Here is a 21,909-nt window from a genome sequence, read left to right as displayed (position 1 = left end):
GCGTCCGGAGCCTGTGCTCCGCAACGGGAGAGGCCACAACAGTGAGAGGCCCACGTACCGCAAAAAAATAAAAAAATATAAATAAATAAATAAATAAATAAAAACAGTGACCAATTTAAGACTCATGACTATTGAATACCTCACGTACATCATGGATATCTAGTGAGTTTTGGTGCCTCGGCCGCATTTTACTGCATGGTGGTATCGGGTAAAAAAAAAAATGTGTTTTACCGTATTGTGGTATTTGGAGTTCCAGTGTATCATACAGTGTATAATGAATATTTGGAGCTTCACGTGCCTCCTTGGTCTTCCCATCCATCCTCGCTCTTTAGCACACATGTGCTCTACTTATTTTATCTATATTGAATATGTCTCACAGGTAACTAACTAATTAGCTATACTTAACCCATCTTCTGAGTTCTGTGTCTGTTTCACAAGTTATTAACAACTTCATCACCTCTGTTTAACATGTAAGTTTGTCTTTCCTGGATGTTGACCTGGTCCTCTCCAGCAGGTGCACATTCTCGGTCATGCAGCACCCACATGCTATGAAGGGCTGTGGAGCTGGAGTCCCTCCCTAGCTGGTGCTGGCCTCGTCTTGCCAGAAGGGACTTGGTACCTCACAGCCTCTCACCCTGAGCTGCTATGCTGAGAACTAAATGAGCAAGTGGGAGCAAACAGATGCCCAACCAGAGGCCCTGGGTGGCTGAGGCCTGACTTGCCACGGGATCACAGGGTACAGCACCTGACCCTGCAGCTGGTGCAGGGTCACAGGGGACTGCTGCAGACTGGTCATGACCCACACAAATGTCTGACTTGAGGGCCGCTGGGTACTTGGGGGGGAAGCGTTCACTGAGCTGAGGTGCACACCTGGGGAGGGACAGGTGCTGAAACACACAAAGCGACACTGCTCCCCCAGGGGGAGGCCAGTGCTAAGTCTAATGGCTGAGTTTCAAGGGAAGGGAACGTAATAGACCTACTGGGGGTAGTTCGGCTCTTACAGGACTTCGGATGAAGGATTCTTTCAGAGTTTATGATGGTCTTTTCAGATTTTGTTCAAGCTCCCTTTCTATAAACATTGAACAGGTGTCATGGAGGGCTAGATCAAGGACCAATCTGTCCTTTCTTGGTTTCTAATGATGAAAGCTCAGTTCCTGGCCAAACTAGTTGTCCCAGTTCTGTCTTTCCTTGGGGTGAATCCTCTACATCAACAGACTCTGGTAGCCTTTCCTGCAGAAGGGTCCAAACTTGTCAGAATACCTACTAGGCTCAGGCCTGGACCCCATGTCACCCATGTATGAGAAGAGAGGACAAGTCTGAGGACAGGAAATCATCAAGTACAGTAAAATAAGCAGCTATGTCTCCTTTGGGGCCAGTGAACCCTGGTAGGAAAAGCCTAGGCTCTAAAGGTGGCCAGATGGGTCTTCCTTTGGATCTGTTCTGCAAGCTCCTCTGTGAAATGCGTAACAGCATCTCTCCTTGAGTCGTGGTGAGGATTCGAGTCCTGGCATGTGGTGGACATCCTGTTCATGATTGTTCCCTGGGAGGAGGAAAGGGCTGGCTCCATAAGCCCCTTGAGAGGCATCACCAAGAATTACTTTAATGTTTTTTCTCCTATGGAGCCTGTTTTGAAACTTTTAATCTGCCTGACTACATTTATTAGTTTGTTCTTTCATATTAAAAAATTGTATTTTACTCAAGCTTATTTTCCCCATTTTATTAATCAAAGACATTTATAATCTAAGACTTTCAAGTAGCACAAGGTAACCAGTATTATCACACTCAATGAAATCTGAGTCACACACAAAGAACAATGCAATGCAATGCAATGCAATTGTAATGAAAATTAATACATGAGACCATCATTACTACTTTGAAGTACTTGGATACCCTAATTTCAGAAGCTTTACTCCAGATTAAATAGCACTGACAGCACTGTCTGGGCATTTCCTGAACATTTACTATATGTCAGGCTCTGTTCCAGCCGTTTTGCAATTTACCTCAGTGAATTCTCACCATCATCTGCTGAGTGAGATGTGCTGTCAGTCTTGTGTTATAGGAGGACAGAAATGGCAACATATGCGGGTTAAACAGCAGCTGGAAACAAAAGGAAAAGAAGATGCTTGCCTCATTTCTTTTCCTGAGAAAGGAACTGTGCCCTCAGGAGGAGAACTGGATCTTCCACTTGCTCCTGAGAGTGGTGTTGCCCCTTACACTGTAGCAGAATAAAATGATCTGCATATGTAGATAATTTCACACAAAAATTTTGTTACTGAAGGTTCAGAATAAACTCTGGGGAAATAGAGGCTGGACCATGATCTCTGGACCCCTCATCTCTTAGGTCTTTCATCAACTATTTTTAAAGATCTAAAAATATTTTTCCGATTGTAATAAAATATTTTAAAACAGCAATCCTTAAAATTTTTTATTTCTTCCTCCTCACCCCCTACCTCTGCTTCCTGAGTTTTTATATTTCCAGATATATGTGTATCTAATGCAGCAAGCAGTGTGATACAAAACATCAGGTGAAGAGTTTAATTAAAGTGATCCTGAATGGGTTGTTCCCATACTCAACTGGCAGAGGCTCATGTAAATCCTCTTGGGAGCAACACAACTTCGACATGGGCCTGAGAGAATCTCCATAGTTAAAGTTCCAGGGAACATGAACTCACCTTAAAAAAATTATAAAACACCCAAAGAAGCAAGGCACTCTATGTATGAGCATGAAAAAAGAAGCTAGCAGCAATAAGCACATAAAGGTTTAGACACTGGAATTATTAGATAGGGAATTTTAAAAGTATCTCTAAAGAAAAAATAAAACTTAAAGCTTGAAAGTATAAGCAGGGAGCAAAAGATTGTAGGGAATGAATAAGCAGATTTGGAAAGGACTCAAATAGAAATCCATGATATGAAAACATATCTGAAATTAAAAACACAATGGATAAAATAACAGATTGATCCAGTTAGAGATAGAGACAGTAAACTGGAAGGTAGATCCACATAAATTATGCAAGATGCAGAACAGAGAAACAAAGAAATGGGAATATGTAAAATAGAAATTAAGAGATAGAGAGCATTGGGAGGGTGTAGTAAAAGTCCAGCTGGAATTCTAGAAACCGATATTAGACTAGATAAGAAGAAATGTTTAAAAGGATTATGGCTGAGAATTTTCCAGAAATGTTGAAAGATATATTGCTTTTCAGATTCAGGAAGCCAGAAGACTCTCAAACAGAGTAAATAAAAAGTCATCTCTACCCAGACAAATTATAGTGAAACTACAGGCTACTAAAAATCTTAAAGTCAGCCAGAGAGAAGAGAATCACCATGAGAATGTAAACTCCATACAGGCAGGAATTTTGCCCATTTTGTTAGCTGATTTATCCAGATGGAAGAGTGCCTGGCATATAGTATATACTCACACATATTTGAAAGAAAAAATGAGCGAATCAACCTCCTACAGAGGAAAAGGAGTTAGACTGATGGTTGACTTTTCAATAGAAATCACATTATACCAGGAAACAAGGAAGGGGAAGGGAGAAAGAAAAAGTGGGAGAAATAAAACAGCACAAAAGAAGAAGGTAGAGGTAAAAATTAATTACATTAGTTATCAAGGTAAATGTATTAAACTTTGTTAAAAGACAAAGAATCTCAGGATTAAGGGAAAAAATCAACAACAACCATCCAACTATATGTTGTTTATAAGAGACACACCTATAACAAAGTACAGAGGAAAGATGAAACTCAAATTAAAAGATATACCAGACAAATACTATTCATGTTTGTTTCATGAATAGTATTGTCATGAAAACAAAAGTATTTAATGAAAACAAATAGTATTTTCATGAAAACATTCATGTAGGGCTTCCCTGGTGGTGCAGTGGTTGAGAGTCCGCCTGCCGATGCAGGGGACACGGGTTCGTGCCCCAGTCCAGGAAGATCCCACATGCTGCGGAGTGGCTGGGCCCGTGAGCCATGGCCACTGAGCCTGCGCAACTGGAGCCTGTGCTCTGCAACGGGAGAGGCCACAACAGTGAGAGGCCCATGTACCGCAAAAAAACAAAAAAACAAAAAACATTCATGTTAAAAAAAAAGAAGGCTGGTGTATCTATATATTTGATAAAGTAAACTTTAAGAAAAAGATTTTTTTAGAAATAAGGAGGGTCCCTATATATTGACAAAAGGTTTTTTATTTCAACCAGAAAGCAATAACCTTCTAAATATGCATGTACTTAATAATACTGTTTCAAAATATATAAAACAAAATCTAGCAGAAATATGAGGAAAATTTGAGAAAACCATCATCTTAGTAAGGGATTTTATAATTAATCAAGTAGATGAAAAAAATTCAGCAAGGGCATAGCAGATTTGAACAGCAAAATTAACAAACTTGATCTCATCAACATGTAGAGAAAAATGTGCCCAATACCTGGTGAATAAACACTCATGGAACACTTAAGAAAAGCTGATCCCACAACTAAAAACATGAAAATTGCAAAAGGAAAAATCTTATTGGTATAGGCAAATACACAGTAAAGGTAGTAAATCAACCATATATGTAACCTTCCTAGTAGGAAAGTTAAAAGACAAAAGAAGCAAAGTCATCTATATCTGCAATATGTAGTTAAGTCATACATAAACAAAACAAAAAGATGTAAAATATGATGTCAAAAACAACAAACGTGGAGGGGGAGGAAAATTGCAGGGTTGTTGAACTTAAGAGATCAGCAACTTAGAATAATTAGATATCAAGTAATCATCTATATAGTATGATACATATATATATTATGATAACCACAAACCAAAAAATCTGTAATAGATACACACACAATAAAGAGAAAAGAATTGAAACATAACACTAAAGATAGTCATCAAATCACAAGAGAAGAAAGGAGAGGAACAAAAAAGAACTACAAAAACAATTAACAAAATGACAATAAATACATAACAATCAGTAATTACTTTAAATGTAAATGGACTTAATACTCCAATCAAAAGACATAGAGTGGCTGAATGGTTACAAAAACAAGACCCATATATATGCTGCCTACAAAAGACACATCAGACCTAAAGACACATACAGATTGACAGTGAGATGATAGAAAAAGATATTCCATGAAAATGGAAATCAAAAGAAAACTGGGTAATAATACTTATACCAGATAAAATAGACTTTAAAACAAAGACTGTAACAAGAGACAAATATGGATATTACATAATGATTAAGGGATCAATTCAAGAAAATATAAGTGTTGCAAATATATATGCACCCAATACAGGCATACCTAAATTCATAAAGCAAATATTAACACACAAAAAAGGAAAAATTGACAGTAATACAATAATAGTAGGGGACTTTAACACCCTACTTACATTAATGGACAGACAATCCAGACAGAAAATCAGCAAGAAAACACTGGCCTTAAATGATACATTATACCAGCTGGATTTAATAGCTATATATAAAGCATTCCATCCCAAAGTGGGCAGAATACACATTCTTTTTAAGTGCACATGGAACATTCTCCAGGATCACATGCTAGTCCACAAAACAAGTCTTTGTAAATTTAAGAAAACTGAAATCAAATCAAGCATCTTTTCTGACCACAGTGCTATGAGATTAGAAATCAACTACAAGAAAAAAAAACTGCCAAAAACACAAACATGAAGAGGCTAAACAATATGCTACTAAACAACCAATGGGTCACAGAAGAAATCAAAGAGGAAATAAAAAATTACCTGGAAACAAATGAAAATGAAAACACAGTGATCCAAAATCTATGGGATGCAGAAAAAGCAGTTCTAAGAGGGAAGTTTATAAAGATACAAGCCTAGTCAAGAAACAAGAAAAATCTCAAATAAACAACCTAACCTTATGCCAAAAGGAACTAAAAAAAGAAGAACAAACAAAACCCCAAATTAATAGAAGGATAGAAACATAAAGATCAGACCAGAAATTAATGAAATAGAGACTTAAAAAACAATAGAAAAAATCAATGAAATTAAGAGCTGGTTCTTCGAAAGCATAAACAAAATTGATAAACATTTAGCCAAACTCGTCAAGAAAAAAGAAAGAGGACCCAAGTCAATAAAATCAGAAATGAAAGAGGAGAAGTTACAACTGCCAGAAATACAAAGGATCATAAGAGATTAATATTAACAATTATATGCCAATAAAATGAGCAACCTAGAAGAAATGGGCAAATCCCTAGAAATGTATAATCTCCCAAGACTGAACCATGAAGAAATAGATTATATGAACAAAGCAATTACCAGTAATTGAAATGGTAATAAAAAAATTCCCCCCTAAATAAAAGTCCAGGACCAGATGGCTTTACCAGTATTTTCTACCATTTAGAGAAGAGTTAATGTCCATCCCTTCAAACTGTTCCAAAAAAATTGCAGAGAAAGAAATGTTTCTGAACTCATTCTACAAGGCCAGCATCACCCTGATATCAAAAGCAGATGAAGATACCACAGAAAGAGAAAATTACAGGCCAATATCACTGATGAACATACATGCAAAAATTCTCAACAAAATATTAGCAAACCAAATTACAATACATTAAAATGATCATATGCCATGATCAAGTGAGATTTATCCCAGGGCTGCAATATCTGCACATCAATCAGTGTGATATATCACATTAATAAATTGAAGAAAAAATATTATATGATCACCACAATAGATGCAGAAAAAGCTTTTGACAACATTCAACATCCATTCATTATAAAAACTCTCCATGAAGTGGGTAGAGAGGGAGCATACCCCAACATGATAAAGGGCATATACGCTAAGCCCACAGCTAACATCATACTCAATGGTGAGAAGCTGAAAGCATTTTCTCTAAGATCAGGAAAAAGGCAAGGGTGCCCACTCTCACAACTTTTATTTAACACAGTATTAGAAGTACTTGTCACAGTAATCAGATAAGAGAAATAAATAAAAGGAATCCAAACTGGAAAGGAAGAAGTAAAACTGTCACTGGTTGCAGATGATATGACACTATACATAGAAAATCCTCAGGATACCACCAGAAAAGTACTAGAGCTAATCAATGAATTTGTTAAAATTGCAGGATACAAAATTAATATACTAAAATCTATACACTTTTCTATAGAAAAGTGCATTTCTATACACTAAAAACTAAAAAAGTTGCATTTCTATACACTAAAAACAAACCACCAGAAAAAGAAATTAAGGAAACAATCCTACTTACAACTGCATCAAAAAGAATAAAATATCTAGAAAGAAATGTAACTAAGGAGGTAAAAGATTTTTACTTGGAAAACTATAAGACACTGATGAAAAAAATTGAAGACAACACAAACAGATGGAAAGATGTACTGTGTTAATGGATTGGAAGAATTAATATTGTTAAAATGACCATACTACCCAAGGCAATCTTCAGATTCAATGCAATCCCTATCAAAATTCTAATGACATTTTTCACAAGTTTAGAACAAATAATTCTAAAATTTGTATGGAGACACTACAGCCAGCACAGAGAGCTCAGAAATAAACCTATACTAATATGGGCAATTATTCTATGACAAAGGAGGCAAGAATATACAATGGGGAAAAGACAGCCTCTTCAATAGATGGTGTTCAGAACACTGGACAGTTATATGTAAATGAATCAAACTGGACTACTCTCTTATACCAAGCACAGAAATAAATTCTAAATGGATTAACAACTTAAAGGTAAAATCTGAAACCATAAAACTTCTTGAAGAAAACATTAGCAGTACTCTCTTTGATATCAATCTTAGTAATATTTTTTGAATATTTCTTTTCAACTAAGGAAAACAAAAGAAAAAATAAACAAATGGGACTACATAAAATGAAAAAGCTTTTCCACAGTGAAGGAAACTATTCACAAACGAAAAGGCCACTACTGAATGGGAGAAGATATTTGCAAATAATATATCTCATAAGTGGTTAATATCCAAAATATACAAAGAACGCATACAACTCCACACACACACACACACAAAACCAAAACAAATAACCCAATTAAAAAATGGGCAGAGGACCTGAATGGATATTTTTCCAAAGAATACATACAGTTGGCCAAAAGGCACATGAAAAGATATTCAACTTCACTGATCATCAGGGAAATGCAGCTCAAAACCATAATGAGATATCACCTCACACCTGTAAGAATGGCTGTTATCAAAAAGACAACAAACGGCAAGTGTTGGCGAAGATGTGAAGAAAAGGGAACACTCGTGTACTGAATGTAAATTGGTGCAGCCACTATGGAAAACAACATGGAGATTCCTCTAAAAATTGAAAATACAACTACCATATGATACAGCAATTCCACTCCTGGGTATCTATCTGAAGAAAACAAAAACACTAAGTAGAAAAGATATACGTACCTCTATGTTCATTGCAGCATTATTTACAATAGTCAAGAAATGGAAGCAACTCAAGCTTCCATCAATAGAAAAATGGAAAAAGAAAATGTGATACACACACACACACACACACACACACACTGAACTATTACTCTGCCATAGAAAAGAATAAAATGTTGTTTGTGACAACATGGATAGACCTAGAGGGTACAATGCTAAGTGAAATAAGTCAGAGAAAGACAAATACTGTATGATTTCACTAATATGTGGAATCTAAAAAATAAAACAAATGAAGAAACATAACAAAACAGAAACAAAGTTATAGATACAGAGAGAAAACAGGTCGTAGCTAGAGGGGAGGGGGATGGGGGATGAAAGAAATAGGTGAGGGAGATTAGGAGGTACAAATTTCAAGTTGCAAAATAAATGAGTCATAGGTATGAAATGTACAGTGCAGGGAATATAGTTGATAACCCTGTAATATATTTGTATGGTGGTATCGTAACTAGACTTATTGTGGTGATCATTTTGAAATGTATAGAAATATTGAATCACTAGGTCATGTACCAGGAGTTCCTACAGTGTTGTAAATCAATTATGCTTCAAAAACAAATAAGCTCGTATGGGACTTTCCTGGTGGCGCAGTGGTTAAGAATCCAGTTGTCAATGCAAGGGACATGGGTTTGAGCCCTGGTCCGGGAAGATCCCACATGCTGCAGAGCAACTAAGCCTATGAGCCACAACTGCTGGGCCTGTGCTCGAGAGCCCGTGAGCCACAACTACTGAGACTGTGTGCCACAACTACTGAAGTCTGCATGCCTAGAGCCCATGCTCCACAACAAGAGAAACCACCACAGAAAGAAGCCCATGCACCACAATGAAGCATAGCCCCGCTTGCCACAACTAGAGAAAGACCTTGCACAGCAATGAAGACCCAATGCAGCCAAAAAATAAATAAATTTATAAACAAAAATAAATAAATAAAATGTTGAAAAATAAATAAATAAAAATTATATGGGAGGATGTGTTATATGCAAATAATATGTCATTAAAAAAATAATAAATAATTAAACTCATAGAAAAAGAGATCATATTTGTAGTTACCAGAGGCAGGGGGTGGGGGAACAGGGAACTGGATGAAGACAGTCAAAAGGTACCAACTTCCAGTTATAAGATAAATGAGTACTAGGGACATAATGTACAACATGGTGAATATAAACACTGCTGTATGTTTTATATGAATGTTGAGTATAAATTCTGAGTTCTCAGCACACACAAAATTTTTTTCTATTTCTTTAATTTTGTATCTATATGAGATGATGGATGTTCACTAAACTTATTGTGATAAACTTTTCATGTTTTATGTAAGTCAAATCATTATGCTGAACGTCTTAAACTTATACAGTGCTGTATGTCAATTATACCTCTATAAAACTGGAAGAAAAAAATTGATCATGCAGTAGGCTATTAAACCTTAACAACTTTCAAAGAATTAGTATACAGTCAACATTTTTGGACTACAATGCAATTAAATGGAAAATCAATAAAAGATAATTAGAAAATGCTCATGAGTTTGAAAATTAATGCACGTAATTCTAAAAAAAACTTGTGGATTAAAGAATAAATAATATTGTACATTACCAAATGTAAAATAGATAGCTAGTGGGAAGCAGCTGCATAACACAGGGAGATCAGCTCGGTGCTTTGTGACTACCTAGAGGGATGGGATAGGGAGTGTGAGAGGGAGACACAAGAGGGAGGAGATATGGGGATATATGTATAAGTATAGCTGATTCACCTTGTTATACAGCAGAAACTAACACACTGTTGTAAAGCAATTATACTCCAATAAAGATGTTTTTAAAAAAGAATAAGTAATATTGAAGACTAGAAACTATTCTGAACTAGATGATAACACCAATATTATGTAACAGAACCTGAGGAACACAATATTTTGAGGAAAATATATGATTTAAATTAGACAACAAGATTATGAATTCTGAAAGTAGCTGAGAATTCATGAAAAACAAAGAATAGCATAATAAACCAAAAAAAAAGCAAAAGAAGGAACATTAAAAAAAAACAAATTAATGACAGACAATATAGTCATACAAGAGAGTACAAGTAAACCCCAAAGTTAATCTTTGGGGAAAAAAAAAAACAAACTTGTAAAACGGAAAACTAAACTGGCAGTACTGAAAGAGAAGGGTGGGGGAGGGGAGAGAGAGAAAAAAGAAAAAATATTAATAATAAAAAAGAGGACATAACTATATATCTAGAAGAAATTCAAATGGTAACAAAAGAATATTATGAACAATTTTATGCACTATGTTTGAAAAAATAGATAAAATGGATAAATTCTTATGAAAGTATAACTTACAAAAAATAGAATTGAGAAACAATTGAATATCTGAGTAATCTTGTAATTATTAATGAAATTGAATCAATATTTAAAAATATTCCCATGAAGAAATCATCAGGTCCAGTCAGCTTGACAGCCTAGTTCTACAAAACATTTAAGGAATTTACCATTCTGCTCATACACAGACTTTTCTAGAGAACAGAAGAAACTTTTCCTAATTCATTTTATAAGGCCAGCACAAGCTTGAATCAAAAATCAGACAAGGACATTTCAAGAAAGGAAAATTATATGGCAATTTCACTCAGAACTTAGAATACCTATCTATCTACTTACCTATATATATACTTACCTACCTGTCTGTGCTCCTGTCTATCTATCCTAAATCCAGCAATACATTAAGAAGATATAATGACCAAGTTGGAAGTTGGGTTTAGGCTAGATGTGCAAGAAATGCAAAGTTTAAAATCAATTATTTAGAAAATCAATTAATGTAATTCACCACATTAAGAAATTAAAAGAGACTTCTGATTCTGGCCATTATGGACTAATAGGGTTCCAACTTGCTCTCCTGTTGTAAGCAACTAAAAAATCGAATGTGAGATGTGGAACAACTATTTTCAGACATTGGACACAGGCAGTGCAAGACTGTGATCCCTGAAGGGGGTAAAGGAAATAAGTGAGGTTAACCTCACAACTGCCTTAGCTTTCTGCCTGTAGGCACCTTCTGGACCACAGTGTAGGGAGGGGGTTCCCAAGCAGAGCACGAGTCACTGAGTTGAGAAGATAGGGTTCAGAGTTCAGGAAGGCAGAAGATGCTGCAAGTTGTGGGACAGAGTTCTAGAGAGGATATAGTTACATAGAGAAAAGAGATCCAGCATTCTCCATAGGGGTCACCTTGAGACTTTGCTTGATACTAAGTGACAAAGAAGTGGATGAAACTCCATGAATCTGAGCAAAGAGTGACCTGGAAGCTTTAAGCTAAACAATTCCCAGAGCTCCACAGGACAGAGTCTGACCAGTCAGACTCAAAAGGCCTTGTTAATCATCTGGGGTACTCCATAGTGAGACCTGAAGAGTCACACCTTAATAGGAGGGCTAAACCACCCCTAGAGCATGGGCTACTACGAACCAGCCATAAAAGCTTACAAACAAGCCTCGGAAAGATCAAACTGATCTGCAAGTAATTTAATTGCCAGCCAGAATAAAAACCCCTCAACATCCTTTAAAATACAGACACTCAGCAATGTAACATTTGAAACATATAACATTCAATCAAAATATATTACTTATGCCAATAAGCAGAAGAATGTGACCCACAACCAGAAGAAAAATCAGTCAATAAAAACAGACAGAATTTAAAAACAAACCAGAAATGAAAGCCATGATAAAATTAGCAAATAAGAACTTTAATGTAATTATTATAAATATGCTCAAGGATTTAAAGGAATATGTGAATAGAATGAGGAGAGATGGAAGATTCCTGGAGACTAAAAAATATAATATACTAAATAAAAATTTCACTTATTGGGATTTATAGCAGATTAAGCACTGCAGAAGAAACTATCAATCAACATCAACACATAGTAATAGAATAGAAACTATTTGCACTACAGCACACAGAGAAAAAAAGACTAGGAAAAAGATCAGAGCATTTGGCCATGTGACAATATCAAAGCATTCTAACATATGTGAAATTGGAGTTTCAGAAGGAGAAGAGAAAGCGTGGGGTGAGGGGAAGCACTGCAGAAAAAGTAGTTGAAGACATAATGACTAAATTTTTTCAAAATTTTGAAAACTACAAGAAAACCACTGTATCACAGGAAACGTTAAAGGAATTCTTCATGTGAAAGGAAAATGATGCCAGATGAAAACTTGGATCTATACAAAGAACACTGGAAATGGTAAATATGTAGGTAGATTTAAAATATTTTTTGTCATTTAAAAGTTTCTTAAAAAGATAACAATTTTAAAGCAAAAACAATGACAGAGTATTGTGTGGTTTATAACATACATAGAACTAAAATGTATGAAAACTAGCACAGAGAACAGGAGAGAAAAAATTGAAGTATACTGTTTTAAGGTTCTAACAATATATGTGAAGTGGTATATATTAGTTGAGTGTAGACAGTGATGAGGTAATGATGCAAGTTGTGAACCATGAGCAACCACTAGAAACAGAACAAAACAAAACCCAAAGACATATGAACCTAAAACCACCCTAGAAAAATAATTTAAAAAAAACCCAAAGACAGATTGCTAATAAAGTAGATAAAATGGAATACTAAACTATGCTAAATAAATCCAAAAGAAGTCAGGAAAAAGGAATAAAGAAACAAAGAAAACACAGGACAAATGGTAAAAAAAAAAAAAAAAGCTAAGTGGTAGATTTAGATGGAACCATATTGATAACTGCATTCCATGCGAAAGTCCAAGAGCTCCAGTCTAAGAGGTTGTCACACTGGGATAAAAATGCAAGATTCAATTATATACTGTAGGTTAAAAAAAAAACACCCACTTTAAATAAAATGACACACAGATTGAAAATATAAAAGGATGGAAAAAGATAAAAAACATCATAAGAAAGAGTGGTTATATTAATACCAAAGTAGACTTCAGAGCAAGGAATATAACCAGGGATAAAGAGAGAGATTTTCATAATAATAAAGGGGTCAATTCATTAAGAACATAATTCTAAATGTCTAGGCACACAATAATAGAGCTTCAAAGTACATGAAGCAAAACTTGACAAAAACTTGAAATGCCAAAAACTTTCATTTAAGATCAAGGAAACATTGTTTGGGAGGTCTTAACCAAAGGCATAGAGATAAATAAATAACAGACAACATTAAAATTATATGGGTTTCAAAGGAAGAAACAGAACTGTCATGATTTGCAGATGATATAGCTGACAATGTAAAAAACTCCAAAGAATCTCAAATATATAATTAAAACTAACAAGAGAGTTTTGCAAAATTGCCAGAAAAAACTTTACCTATAAAAAACAATTGCAGTCACAGGTAGGAGAAAATATTTGCAAAACAAATATCTGCTGAAGGACTGTTATTTAAAATATACAAAGAACTCTTAAAACTCAACAATAAGAAAACAAATAGCCCAATTAAAAAGTGGGCCAAAGATCTGAACAGTTACCTCATCAAACAAGATATCCAGATGGCAAATAGCATTAAAGAGATGTTCAGCATCCTATGTCATTAGGGAATTGCAAATTAAAACAGTGAGATACCACTGTACATCTATTTGAATGGTCAAAATCCAAAATACTGACAATGCTAAGCACTTACGAGGATGTGGAGCAACAGGAACTCTCATTTATTGTTGGTGGGAATGCAAAATGGTACAGCCACTTTGGAGAGTTTGGCAATTTCTTACAAAGCTAAACATATAATCCAGCAATCATGTATCTTGGTATGAACCCAAAGGATTTGAAAACTTAAGTCCACACGAAAACCTGCACATGAATGTTTATAGTAGCTTTATTTATAATTGCCAAAACTTGTAAGCCACCAAGAGGTTTTTCAGTAGGTGAATGGAAAACCAAACTATGGTACATCCATACAGTGGATATTATTCAGAAAAAAAAAATGAGGTATCAAGCCATGATAAGACATGGAGGAACCTTAAATACATATTGCTAAGTGAAAGAAGCCAAGTCTGAAAAGACTACATATTGTATGATTCCAACTGTATGACATTCTGGGAAAGATAAAAATAGAGAGACAGTAAAAACACCAGTGGTTTAGGGATTAGGGGGGTGGGAAAAAGAATAAGTGGAGCACATGGGTCTTCTGAGGCAGTAAAATTATTCTGTGTGATGCTTCAATGGTGGATGTGTGACATTATGCATTTGGTAAAACCCATAGAACTGTATAATAGCACAAGAGTGAGCCCTAATATAAAGGGACTTTAATTAATAATAATGTATTAACTGGTTCATCAATTCACAAATGTGCCACACTAACATAAGATGTTAATGGTAGGGGAAAGTGCGTGTGTGAGAGGCGGTATATGGGAACTCTTTGTTCTGATCAATTTTTCTATTAATTCAAATCTGTTTAAAAAAATAACATCTATCATTTTTTTAAAAATATGAAAAAGTCAATTGCATTTTTACATATGAGGAACAATGAGTCCGAAAAATATAATTAAGAAATAAAAGATATCATTTACACTAGCAAGAAAAAAATATAAGGAACATAGGGATATAGCTAACAAAATACATGAGAGCCCTTTACAGAGAAAATTATAAAACTTTATTGGGGCTTCCCTGGTGGCGCAGAGGTTGAGAGTCCACCTGCCGATGCAGGGGATGCGGGTTCGTGCCCCGGTCTGGGAGGATCCCATGTGCCGCGAAGCGGCTGGGCCCGTGAGCCATGGCCGCTGGGCCTGCGTGTCCGGAGCCTGTGCTCCGCGGCGGGAGAGGCCACGACAGTGAGAGGCCCGCATACCGCAAAAAAAAAAAAAAAAAAAACTTTATTGAAGGACGCTGAAGGTCAGTATACATGGAGTGATGGATCGTGTTTTTGGATAAAGACAATACCATAAAGATATTGGTTCTTTACAAATTGATAAATTAATTCAATGTAATTCCAATAGGATTTGTGTGTGGGTATGTAACTTGAGAAGTTGATTCCAAAATATGCATGGAAGAGTAACGGGCCAAGAATAACCAAATAACTTCCAGAAGAAGATGGGGAAGTTTACTTTACCACATATTGAGAGTTATTATAAAGCCTTAGTAATTAAGACAGTGTATCATTAGTCTGGAGATAGTAAATAGACCAATGGAACTAGAGAGCCCAGAAACAGACTCACATATATGTGGAAACTTGGTTAATGGAAATGGAACTTGTAGGTCAGTGGGTAAAGGGTAGACTATTCAATGTATTGTGTTAGGGCAAATAGTTACCTATATGGAAAAAAAGAAATAGATAACTCACACACACACACACACACACACACACACAAAATCAGGTCTGGTTGGATTAACTTCTTAAATACAAAAAGCAAAGATTAAAATATTTAGAAGAAAACGTAGGAGAATATCTTTCCAATTTAGGCAGAGAGAGGGATTTCTTAGGATTAAAAAAATATTTACCAAAGAGAAAAATACTGATATTACTAACTACTTTAAAACGAACTCGTTTATCAAAACATACTTTAGGACTTCCCTGGTGGTCTAGTGGTTGATACTCCATGCTTCCACTGCCACGGCATGGCCAAAAACAACCAACCAACCAACCAACCAACCAGCCAAACAAACAAAAAACACACTTTAAAGACAGTGAAAAGACAAATAACAAACTGGGAGAAAATATTTGTAACGCATAGAATTGTCAAAGAAGAGTAGCAAGAATATGTAAGTATTTTCTACAAATCTGTAAGAAAAAGATAAATAGCCTAACAGAAAAATAGGCTAAAGATAGGACAGGCATTTCACAGGAAAAAAAAAAAAAAGGCCCAGAAACATAGATTCTTGATCTTATTAATAGTCAGGAAAATGCAAATTAGATGTGCAGCTAGATGCCAATTTATGCCTACCAGACTGGCAAACATTAAAGAATTAGTCAATATCAAGTCTAGGCAAGGGTGTGGTGTAATAGGAATGAAAATCTTCTGGTGGGATTGGAGAGTGTTACAGCTACTTTGGAAAACAATTTTGATTACCCAGTGTTGACAAGGTGATACAAGGACTTTCAGATGATTTGTTAAATATTATAATATATCTAGCAGGGGCTTTGATTTTTTCATGATGCATGTAAGAGAAAAGTGCCATGATTCTCTTCTGATCTGTAAAAGAAGTTTTTTTCAAGTACCTATAACTTTTAGGAATACTGAGACAATTTATTATAACATTATAATTAAGTCAATGAATTAAGACAAGCAACCAAATATTGGTTTCTTTGGAGGTTATTTTCACATGGTGGTTGTTTTCACAGGATGTGGCAACAATTTCTAAAGTCATAGGAGTCGAACAAGACCCTGCTGCTCTGAGTTGCAAATAGTGATGAAGAGTCACATGTGTCCACTTTACATGGGAGAACAGGACACATTCCATTAAAAGTTTTGAACCAAACAAGCAGATTCTTTTTTTTTTTTTCCTTTGATAGAGTAGTTAGAGATCTGAAATGATTTTACTTTTATTTCCTTCACTTTACGCCAATCATGAAGTTTCACAGTGATTTCTGGGGTGGAAGAGGGAAGGTGATATTGAGAATCATCAGGGCTATGGTCCAGATGGCCCCAGGAGGTGTGGGCCTCACTGGGGCAGCTGGAAGAGCACCGACTGCCCGGCGGGCAGGTACGTGATGTCCTCCGAGGCCTCCAACTTGTGCAGCTCAATCAGGCGGTCGCCTGCAGGGGCAAGTGAGTTGGCTATCAGCTCTGCTGCCTTGAAATCGCCCTCTGCAGAGATGATGGCTGCTGCTTCTGCTGCTCAGCCTTTTCCATCACAAATCTGGCTCTCTCTGCTTCCTGCTGAGCCATCTGTTTGGCTTCCACCACTTCTGTGAACTCCTTTCCGAAGGTCAGATGTGTCAAGGGTTGTCATCCAGGATGAGCCTAAAGATTGCTGCTCGCTCCATGAGGTCATCGCTCACCTGTCTGGAGACCAACTCTCTCCGGTGATCAGTTCTCCAGCATCAAAGTGAGCCACCACGGATTTGAGGATCTCTGTAGTGATGGACGGCAGCATGTGCTCATCATGGTCTCTGATGCTGGTGAAGATTCGGGAAAGTGGCTAGTAACAGGTTGGAAGAGGATGCGCAGGGTGATGTTGACATTCTGTAAATCTTTGTTTCCATTGATTACTGGCACGTTACGTGCTGGAGGGCGGTAAACAAAGATAATTGGTTTCTGTACCCAAGGGATGAGAAAGTGAGTCCCTTTTCCTACAGCAATGTCCTGCACTCCACAGAATGGGTCGAAGGTGATAGGATAGCTCTGTGCCCAGCATCTGTATTATACAAGGCAGAATTTGCCACGCCTCCTGCAACGGCTAAGGCCAGGCTGAACCTGCCGATGGACTCAAACACTGTCTCCTTCTGCTGGACCCACTCACACCTTCACAAGCCCTGTCTCCTCCCGGGCTCACCCCCTTCCCCTCCGACAGAAGGCAGCCGATCCCCTACATTCTCACCTGTCAAGCAGATTCTTTGAACCACTTTTGTGATGTTGAGTATTGTCCTCCTAGCAGCTGTGTGGGAGCAGGGAACAGCTCTCACCTCTGAGTAATGAAAAAAATACTTTTCAGGCCCAGGCTCTGAAATTTCATTATATGACATTATAAGAAAATAGCCTGTGGAGCTCTGTTTGACTAGCAGATGGAGAGAAGGCTGAATAGGATTTTATTTAATGAAAGTACAGTAAGAGGAACACATTGTTTTTTCTAAAAATTAATAAAGTTGGATGTACACATTCCCTCCAACTTTACAGCTCCTCTCCCAGAGAAGTGGAAACCCTCCCATCTTCCCTCCAACCTCACAGCTCCACCCCCAGAGGAACCCTTCCATGTGCAGCAGAAGGTATGCCTTACGATATTCATAGCCATAAATTGAAACAGGCCAAATGTCCATTAAAAGTCGAATATATAAATAAAACTGTGGTATAGTTGTACAGCAGAATACAGCCGTGAAAATGAACTATAACTGTACACATAAACATGCATGAATTAAAGAAATATGTAGAATTTTTATTTATTTATTTATTTTTTGTCCATGCCATGCACCTTGTGGGATTTTAGTTCCCCAACCAGGGATCAAACCCAGGCCCCCTGCAGTGGAAGTGCAGAGTCCTAACCACTGGACTACCAGGGAATTCCACAATATGTAGAAATTTTTTAAATCACAAGGGAATATCTAGAAAATGATTCTATTCATAAAAAGTTTTGAAATAGGTATAAGCAAATAATATACTATCTAGGGATGCATATGTGGGTATTAAAAACCATTAAAAAGAAAAAGCAAAGGAATGATTAACACAGAGTTCCGTATAGCAGTGGGGAGAGAAGGAAGTGACTGGGGAGGGAGATGGTGCTTCTGAGGTCCTGCTCAGGTTCTGTTTTTTAGGCTGGGTGTTGGGTGGTGGGTACAGGAGGTGTTCGTTTTATTATTTTTCAGACTGTACATATACATCCTATATATTCTTTCATATATATGTGTGTGTGTGTATACATATGAAACGTATATATGTAAACTAAAATGTTGTTTATAAGAGCGAATGGGACATGAAAGTGCGTGAACTTTTGCTGTGGAGTGAAATCGGGAAATGTTGCCCTGCTTGGGATGAGGGAGTAAAGGGACGGTTTGTCTTGGGTTTTCGGTTTTGGCTGAGAAACCATGGAACATGTCTTATGCTGACAGGAATGATCCAGTGGAGAAAGGGAAATTGGTGTTTTGAAGGAGAGAAGGAATAATGTGGGAGCAAGTCCTTGAGAGATGAGAGAGGGTGGGATCTAGTGACAAAGGAAGGCTTGGCTTTTGAAAATAGTAAGGACGTTTTCTCATTGTAACACAGACAGTGACTCTGGATACAAGCTCCAATGAGTATGTAGGTTGAAAAATTTGAAGCTGTGAGATAATAGTAAATATATGTCTTTGGCCCCAATTCCAAGCACAGAGCTCCTAGAACCCTTCCTTGTAAATTCCTAAGTGATACAAGCACCAGGGGAACCTTTGTTCTATTGAAGCCACTCTGGGTGGGTCCCTGATGTCTCCTGGTCTCCAGAAAGACTAAGCTACGATTAGAGGCTTGGAATTTTTGCCACCCCCCGATTCCTCCCCCCTCCACTTCTCTAGAAGGGTGAGAGGGGCTGAAAATGGAGTTAATAATTGATCATCCCTGCGTGAAGAAGCCTCCATAAAATCCCAATAGTATGAGGTTTGGAGAATTTCCAGGTGGCTGAACACATCCGCATACCAGGAGGGTGATGCACCCCAACTCCACAGAGACAGAAGCTCCTGTGCCCAGGATGCTCTCAGACCTCGCCTTGTATTTTTCTTTATCTGGTTGTTCATTTGTATTTTTTTTATCATATCCTTTAATAAACTGGTAAATGGAAGCGTTGCCCTGAGTTCTGTGAGCCTCTCTAGCAAATCAGACTCAAACTTGGGCACCTCCGATTTGTACCCAAGCTGGACAGAAATTGTGGGTAACCTGGGGCCATACTACTAGCAATTGGCATGTGAAGTGGGGGTCAGTCTTGTGGGACTGAGCGCTTAACCTGTGGGATCTGATGTCATCTCCAGGTAGATAGCGTCAGAATTAAGTTGTAGGCCAACCAGCTGGTGTCGTGGAGAATTGCTTGGTGTAGGGAAAATCTCCACACATCTGGTGAAGAAGTGTCACAAGTGAAGTGTTCTGTGTGACAGTAAGGGAGAAACACAAGGGAGAGACAACTGGGTATTTTCCCCCATTACAGAGGTCAACTGCCTAAATTGTCTCTATCTTCAATGAAGCCTAAAGTGAGGTTCTCAACTGAAATGAGTGTGGGGAACACGTGGGAGGTTTGAAGAGATAAAGTCTGAAGTGTCATCCAGGAGAGCAGCGAGCAGGCTTACAAGGGACCTGCAGGAAACCGCGTGTGGTGCTGAGAGACGGGAACATCAAGATAAACCTGGTCAGCTCAGTCGTGTGATTTCACCCTAGCAACATTCAGCGGATCAGGCACAGGCACAGAGAGGTCTGGGTCTGAACAGGGCTGGGTTTGCCAGGTCATGAGATGAAGCAAGAAAAGGGCACAGAAGTGGAGGATCCTGAGAAGGAAACAGTTTAATGACTGACCGTGGAATTTAGGCTGAGTGAGAAGAAAAATGAAAGATGGGGGAGGGAGTAATATTAGTAAAACGAGTGCTGAATTTAGTGGCTTTGGGATCTTAATGAGGTCAAAGACTTGTCTCACTGTGTGGGGTACTCAGGAGAGCTGGGAAGTTAGTGGTCAGAGATGACTTGAAATGAAGATTTTAGCAGAGGCGCAGTTACTGGTGATGACAAGTCCAAGGTTTGCATGCCTGGTGGAAGTGAGGAGATCAGGAACCTGAGACAGTGATGGTAGTTCTCAACCCAGGATAGGGCTGCCTACCTCCTGGGGGCAATATGTGTGGGGATGTTTAACGTGGCCACAACTGTGGAGTGGGTAAAACGCTGGTAATTAGTGGACAGAGTGTAGAGATGCCACATGTTTTGTAATGGGCTGGACTGTCTAGCACAAAGGATTGTCCTACCCTGATGGCAATAGAGCCTCAGCTGAGAAACACTGGGCTAGGGTATTGGATGGGTCACCTGCATGAATGCAGAGTCACTGATGACAGGAAGAAGGTGGAGAGGAAGACAGAGGAGGAGAGGGAGAGCAGAAGAGAGCCATGAAGCAGCAGCTGGTAGAACTCGGTAGCATGGTTTCAGTGGAGCCGGAGGTTTGGAAGCAAAGAAGAATGTGAGACCGAGGGCACATACCCCGAGGGAGAGAGCACCACAAGGGAGAGCTGGGTTTCACATAAAGCAGAGAGGTCAAGAAGCATTTGAAAAAGTGGAGGCTATTGGGTATTTTCCTGTCACAGACGGGGAGTTCCAGAGGGTACATTGGAAGGTGGGCCAGTAAGGATGAGAAGGAGGGCTGGCCAAATGAGAGCATGCCCAGAGTAGCTGGGGATGAGGACTTGGGCACGGATACTTCTGGTGATCTAAAGTAAAACAACAGGGATGGCCATGTGATGGGTGTAGCCTTGGTGGTCTCTCACAGGAAGGTGGATACTCAGTTCAAACTATGGTCCAGAATCCTTAGTGCACGGATCAGGGACTTCTAGGTAACCATTCCTTGAAGTAACTCCAGAGGGTTCAAGTTTATCTTTCACATTTATTAGAGTACTCCTTGAATAATTTATATGGATTCAGTCAAACCCAGGAAAAATTCAGAAAATCCTACCACACCTCTATTGAATTTTGGAGAAGATTCAGCTACCAGGTCCTTCAGACATTCATGAGTCCAGGCTGCCTGACAGAGTCACCTCATCCAGGAAATTCTGATTTCTATGGGCAGAGTAGGCTGGAACCATGCAGGATTGAGTCCTATGGGCTAGAGCAGTGCTTCTCAACCCTTAATGTACATGTGAATTGCCTGGAGGTTTTGTTAATATGCTGATTCTGACTCAGTGGGTCTGGACTGGACCCGGGTT

At 38.0% G+C, this 21,909-nt stretch overlaps 1 pseudogene across 1 annotated transcript; it reads right to left on the bottom strand.

Annotated features, from left to right (window-relative positions):
- Nucleotides 1–16,736: 16,736 nt before the first annotated feature.
- LOC308612494 (prohibitin 1-like) lies at nucleotides 16,737–20,917 on the bottom strand (annotated as a pseudogene). Its single transcript has 3 exons — nucleotides 20,820–20,917; nucleotides 20,382–20,493; nucleotides 16,737–17,784 (listed from the first exon to the last, which is right to left on the bottom strand). The product of its transcript is annotated as a prohibitin 1-like (transcript).
- Between the last annotated feature and the right edge of the window lie 992 nt (nucleotides 20,918–21,909).

The sequence above is a fragment of the Mesoplodon bidens genome, assembly GCF_964165515.1.
Source record: "Mesoplodon bidens genome assembly, chromosome: 2".
Classification (NCBI taxonomy): domain Eukaryota; kingdom Metazoa; phylum Chordata; class Mammalia; order Artiodactyla; family Ziphiidae; genus Mesoplodon; species Mesoplodon bidens.
Note: the sequence above shows the minus strand (reverse complement) of the source record. Positions and strands in the feature narration are given on the sequence as shown.